Source organism: Coenobita brevimanus, chromosome 71 (genome assembly GCF_032717465.1).
Source record: "Coenobita brevimanus isolate Jiangsu-jjx chromosome 71, ASM3271746v2, whole genome shotgun sequence".
Taxonomy (NCBI): domain Eukaryota; kingdom Metazoa; phylum Arthropoda; class Malacostraca; order Decapoda; family Coenobitidae; genus Coenobita; species Coenobita brevimanus.
This window is the reverse complement of record NC_137024.1, coordinates 35,409,380-35,416,324: the sequence shown is the minus strand read 5'-3', so window position 1 is coordinate 35,416,324 and position 6,945 is coordinate 35,409,380. Positions and strand designations below refer to the sequence as shown.

At 42.5% G+C, this 6,945-nt stretch overlaps 1 protein-coding gene across 1 annotated transcript in view; it reads left to right on the top strand.

The window, feature by feature from the left end:
* The window catches only part of LOC145406747 (uncharacterized), a 115,499-nt gene that overhangs the window by 59,751 nt on the left and 48,803 nt on the right, over positions 1–6,945 (top strand). The window lies entirely within an intron of this gene.

Below are 6,945 nucleotides of genomic sequence, written 5' to 3'. Positions count from 1 at the left end.
CAACCGAAGACGCGATCTCGATATCAGACAACGTCTGATACCCAGGATCGCCCTCGTCGTCGTCCAACCACTCACGAACATCGTCCACATCAACATCGTCGCCGTGCGTGCGCAGCCGTGCATGGAAGTCATCCACGTCAAACCCTAGGAAATCGTACTCCACATCTGTTCCGAGAAGCAGACGAGACCAACCATTTTCAAGAGTTTTCACAGGGACTTCCTTCCATGCACTAGCCCAGTTGTACAGCGCAGACTTGATGTTGTAGCGGCCGAAGGTTTTCCAAAGTCCGCTTGCCTCGAGTGTCACGTCCTTCCCTGCGCTCGTCCTCGTCCTCGAGAACCACCATCACCTCGTCCAGGAACTTTCGACGGTACAGGGCGCTTGTTGCCACGATCACTCCTTGGTCCATTGGTTGAATGAGAGCAGTCGTATTGAGGTGGCAGAAACATGCCTAATACGGCCATTCTCAGCAACCAAGTCCTTGTCGCACGGGTGGGCAGGTGCATTGTCGAGGAGAAGGAGAGCCTTTACCTGGTCGCGAGGAATTCCCAGTGTCTTCGTCTGGTAATGTATGACCTCCTTGATGGCAGTGATGGTGAAACCAGTCTTTGAAAATCACAGCTGTGAACCATGCTTTCAAAGAATGGTACCTATACGACAGGAAGGACATCCATCACCCACGAAGGCACCGAGGCTGCTTTGCACGGCCAACAATAACGGGCTTAAGCCGGTGCATGCCGTTAGCATTGGCACAACACAAAGCAGATATCCGTTCCTTAGAAAGCTTGAGGCGAGGTACACTATTATCCGTCTCATCGGCGAGTGTTCGTTGGCACCCGAAAAGCGATAGAATAGGCCAGTTTCGTCAGCGTTATAGACTTGACCGAGAGTGAGGCCCTCCTGTCGATCAAGCCTTTCACCTTGTGCCGAAACTCGTCAACTCCATCCTCGTTAGCGTCCAATGCTTCGCCATGTGCTTTACGGGTTAGTAAGGCCATGTCGCAGCTTGAACCGCGAAGAGCCAACCCTCGGATGCCTTGAAGTCTAGGGCGTCGTGAAGCCTTGCAAACTTCTCAGCAGCAGCCTTCAGCTCCGTTCCACGTACCATCACACCAGCTGCACGTTGCTGTCGATACCAAATCAACGTGGAGCGGTCGATCTCTGCATACTTGGGAGTAAACATAACCTTCCTCTCCACGTTGCGTTTGCTTCTCGACGAGAAGTCAGCCGTGTACTGCATGAGCTTGTCTCGGGAACGCTTGATATCAAACAAAGTCGACCGGGCCAGGTTGAACTCTCGCGGAGAATGCGAGAGGAAGACCAACCCGCATCAACCTTCTCCAATATCTCCCGTTTCTTCTCCAGAGTCAACACCACTCTCTTCCTTTTCTCAGGAGGCGGGGCCATCATCACACACACTAAGAGTAGGGCAGAGAGCAGCAGGAGGCCTTGCAGCAAGTACGGCACCACCACAAAAAGCGAGCACGTGGGCAGCCATTACGAAGAGCGCAGGTCCCAGTACGCGAGGTGAGAGACAGGCGGGAAGTGGGGAGGATGCAGCGGCGCTCTATCGGACGTCGGAGGAATGACGGACAAAACAATGCTCTCACGCGCGCGCGGCTCAAGTTCAAATTACGGACGGCAAAAAATCGGTTTTTTCCAATTTTTGGATTTTCGGATCATTTTGGGAATGTTTGATCCCCAGGACGATAAGGTTCGGTTAGTGGGGATGTTCGGTTATTGGGCGTCCGGATATTAGAGTATTTACTGTATATATATATATATATATATATATATATATATATATATATATATATATACAGTGAAATTTCAAATTTCGATGGGCATATGTACCTAAAAATCACCGCGAAATTCAAATCATCGAAATTTAAACTAAACTTCTTATGGGCAAAATTAGTTTGGGTCCGGGGCTTCCGAACCTAACTCCCTAAAATCATGATTTTTTGCCCACACCTCCTGTAAACTTTATGAACTATAATTGTAGTTAAGTAACTGTAGTTCTGCATTTTATTGCCATACTGTCAGCAAGTGGATACTTGGTGTATTTTTGCCCTTTCCTGTATTGCCATTTCTCCTTTGGCTGCAAAGATTTAGAGGTGCCAGGCTGCTCTTGTACATTACCACTGCTACCCAAAGAACCACTCTTGCTTGCCATCTTGAAACAGGTAAGTTGTGATGAAAATACAAAGAAAATACATACAACTAAATTGCAGTGAAATGTATGTCCACATATGGAAGGTACAGGCTGAAAGTGCAGCACTTGACTGTAGAGGGCTGCTGGCAGGACAGTCGCAAGATGGCTGCTGACAACAGAGCATCGCCTTGCACATGGCTTGTTGTTGGTGGTGCCTACTCTCATCTGGGAGCTCTTGTCCTTAAACAGCATGACTATTTTTTTTCTGTCTCTATTGTTCATTTCTATGTTGCATCTTATATTCATAATTACCGTACTTCTCTTCGTTTCAGTATTCTGCCTACTATATTTGCTACCACCTGTAATTCATTTTGTTTTAGTATTTCTACTGTTGATTCTCTTCCTTAAATTTCTCTTGTTATATCTTCGAGTTATTAAAGTACTGATTAATTAATAATAAGTATATTTATAGAATGACGGGGAATCGTCCAGGGTGCGAATTGTCCTGACTGGAAGTCGTCCATGTTTTGACGGAATTATCTGATGGGCGAATTGACTTGGCGGTGAATTGTCTCGGACCCATATCATCGAATGCCTCATATACTGTATGAGTAAATGATGTTGATTTTCATTCTCTTCTTGACACGTCACATACGATATTAGGTTAGGCTCATACTTTTTATTATAATTTTCCTTCACTTCTAGCATTTTTGTGTTCATCAAAAATATTATCTTTGCTTGTTTTGGTTAGAGTCTGGCCCTGACAGCACGTCACATATGATATTAGGTTAGGTTCATACTTTTTCTTATAATTTTCCTTCACTTCTAGCATTTTAAATTTGTAATAATCTCTACTCCATCTTATATAAGCTTGCATTACTCTCAAAACGTCTACATTTTACAAGTATACTCGACGGGCAACAGCTGCCAACTCATACACATCAAAACATGAAGAGTTGTCTCACATTACATAACACTAAATCATTTACCATACGAACTTAAACTACATAATTTAACAAGCAGTCATTTAAATAAAACATTATTGTTACATCCCAGTCCCCACACTGCCACAGGCTCCAACAGCAGTAGTACGGTACAGGAAGGACATTGCCCAGCGAGTTGTTCTTCCTGTGGTCGGCCTTAAGGTGTACAGTACACAAGATCAGCTGAGGCAAAAATAAACACTGGCTTCTTAAAGTTCACTGTCTTTATTTTCCAAGTAATTCCACTTAATGCTTTTCAACTTCTCTTCAATGTTCTCACAAGCACTGGAGCTATACACACTTTACCGATTGAAGTTACACTTAATGTTTAACAACACTTCACAGTTAGTACACTTAATGCTTGCTAACACTTCACTTATTACACAAGCACTGGAGCTATACACACTTTACCGATTGAAGTTACACTTAATGTTTAACAACACTTCACAGTTAGTACACTTAATGCTTGCTAACACTTCACTTATTACACAAGTACTGATAATAATCTTCACTGACAGTAATTACACTTAATTCACTTCACTGTCTTCTCAAGTTCCAGTGATATACAGACTTCAATAACCCGTCACTGTTTGCCACTGTTTTCACAAGTACCGAAAGTATACAATTTTCACTGACACTACACTGCACTACACTCAAACCAAAACCGACTGCACTTCACTCAAACTGACCTGAAACCTGACTAAAATTGTAATAATCTCAACTCCATCTTATATAAGCTTGCATTACTCTCGAAACGTCTACATTTAACGAGTATACTCTCGATGGGCAACAGTTGCCAACTCAGACACATCAAAACATGAAGAATTGTCTCACATTACATAACACTCTAAATCATTTACCATGCGAACTTAAACTACATAATTTAACAAGTAGTCATTTAAATAAACAATTGAGAAAAAGCACATTAAATTAATGCATAACTTACAAAATAACTACGCTCACAAACAGCCGGCTGACTGGCAACTCTGAGTCATACCGATACGGGAACTACTGTACATGAAACTCTGAGAAGGTACAAGATTATCTAACTGGCAAATCTCCCTTCATAACAATATTATCTTTGCTTGTTTTGGTTGGAGTAGAGACTACCTAACTGGCAAATCTCCCTTCATAACAATATTATCTTTGCTTGTTTTGGTTGGAGTTTGGCCCTTTGAGCATTGAAATATGCGACTTTTGCATAGAAAAGTAAGGTAGGCAGACCACTCCAAAATGCATCAAAATTTGATTCATCGAATTCTAAACTGTCGAAATTTGAGATTCCACTGTACTGTATATCTATATATATATATATATATATATATGAAACTGAAGTTAGTGCACTATCTTGAGCTCTTATTTAAACTAATGTGTGTTTTTCAGTGGGCTGAATGCTTACAGACAACTGCTGTACCACACGCCTTTTTCTTGTTACTGAATTAGATTAAGTGGGTGTGAGGGTGTTTTAGAATATTGTATAACAATTTCAAGTTAAGGACAGACATAACAAATTATGAAACTTTCCCAGAGGGAAAATGCAGTGAGCTTATTTCTACAGGTGAAGTTCATTCATTTCATCTAGCGGAATTTTTACAACTTTGTAAGTTATCTCCTTTATCGTAATGGCATTATTGCTAGGCAATACTACGGCGCACCATATTTTCCCTGTGTGGTTAGTACCATCCTGTAGTGGTGATTCTTGTCAAAATTTGAGAGATTGCTGATCTGTCCCTGGTTAAAGTAATGGCATAGTTTAATCGAATAAGAAAAACCTAGTGCTACAATAGGCGGTGTTGCAGGCTTATTGGTGTTAATGAGGGTAAAAGACTGGCCCTATAAAAAGCATGGCTCCAGTTACAGAAGATTTCCAGTATAAATGCTTGTAGTATAAAAAAACAAGCTTAAAAGGTGACTGATGAGAGAGAACAGATATTAAAGACTGGTACTACAGAGAGGACACAAGTCAAGAGTGAGAGCAGTGGAAATGAGTTATTTAAGAGGAGCCTGTGGAGTCACGTGGAGAGACAGGCTGACGAATGAGGATATAAAGGAGTGTTGTGGTGTGGATGTGGATGTGATAGGAAGCGTTATGAGGAACACACTGAGGTGGTTTGGCCATGTGGAGAGGATGGAGGGTGAAAGACTGACGAAGAGAGTGTATGTGAGTGAGGTGGAGGGGGGAAGAGGGAGGGGGAGGCCGAGGATGAGATGGAGGGATGGGGTGGAGAGGTATATGAGAGAGGGGGGTGTGAGTTGGGAGCAGGGCAGTGAAATGGCTGGGGACAGGGCGACTTGGAGGCGATTTGTTTGTGGCCACCCCAAACGGGATTGAGGCGTCTGGCAATAGATAGATAGATAGATAGACTACAGAGAGAATAATAAAATTCTTAAAAGGGGAATGATGTAGATGTAAGAAAGAACATGAGGCAGCAGAGAGATATAATACTGTAGTATAGTTCTTTGGAAGCGGATGTGTTGAGTTGAGTTTGCCATCAATCCATTCTTTAAATGCCAGTGGTGGCTGTTACTGTATCATAACGAGTCAGAAAATCCTAAGGTGGTAACCTCGGATACAATTGGTGCCAAGCAAAATAATAGCGCTTTGATTTCTGTAATACATAGTGAATACTGCTTTGAGGCTTTCCTTTGAGCATTGTCCATTGCCGTGAATTATTCAGTCGACAGAACATGAAGCTATTGGAGGTATACTGTATCTGGAGAGAGAAAGAGTGAGGGAGATAGAGAGGTGGAGGGAGGGGGGGGGATACAGAGGGAGGGGGAGAATCAGGTGTATAGACTGTTACTGTGTATGTGCCAGTGAGATTTTGCAAAATGTATCGCATGGGATGCTGATAATTATTTCAGTGGGGATACATTACTTTCATTCTGACATCTAAATGTCTTATATACTGTTTGTTTCAAATAACTTTAGACTATTGGTAATTTGGTCATAATTTGCAGGGTGGTCAGCAGATAGTGCTGTGCAAGAAAATCACATAATGGTATCTTAGCTCTATGTTGTGGGGATGGCTCAGTCTGCTGCTGTGGGCATGGGTGTGCCAGAGTAAGAAGTGAAAAGAATACTGGAGCGTAGATATTGTTTTCACAGACTGAGCCATCCTTGCATCATAAATCACAGCAGAGTCAAAGTGGAACATTATCTAAAGACTGCCCTGTATTATTTACAGTACTGAAAATTAGAGTGGAGAGGTATATGAGAGAGGGGTGTGAGAGTTGGGAGCAGGGCAGTGAAATGGTGGGGGACAGGGTGACGTGGAGGCGATTTGTTTGTGGCCACCCCATATGGGATTAAGGCATCTGGCAGTAGATAGATAGATAGATAGGAAATTAGATTGGAAATTAAGCAACATGGCAGCTTCAGTGTTCTGTTAGCCATATATTTTAACCCCTCAGAAGTGTTACAGCTGTATTATAGCAATTGATCCCCAGCCTGTGGGTTAAAAGTTTGGTGTCAGAAACTTGATTTATTATAATGATAAACTGAGTGACAAGCCAAATGGTTTCTTGTACACCTGGAAACCATTTACTGTGTTGAGTGGTAACCATATAACCAAATTATGGCATCTGGTGGTTTAGTGGGTAATTAAGGCACTCCCACTGGATGAGCCTATGCAGGTTTATATCCAGGGGATGGTTGGGGTTTATTGCGCATGTAATTCCACTTAAGGATGAGTGAGGCTGGCCACTTTCATCTTAAATGTGAGGACCAACTTTCCTAGTCCAGTTTCTTATGCTCCTCATGGGGCAACACAAGATTAGATGATGAATGAATGAATGAATTTTGT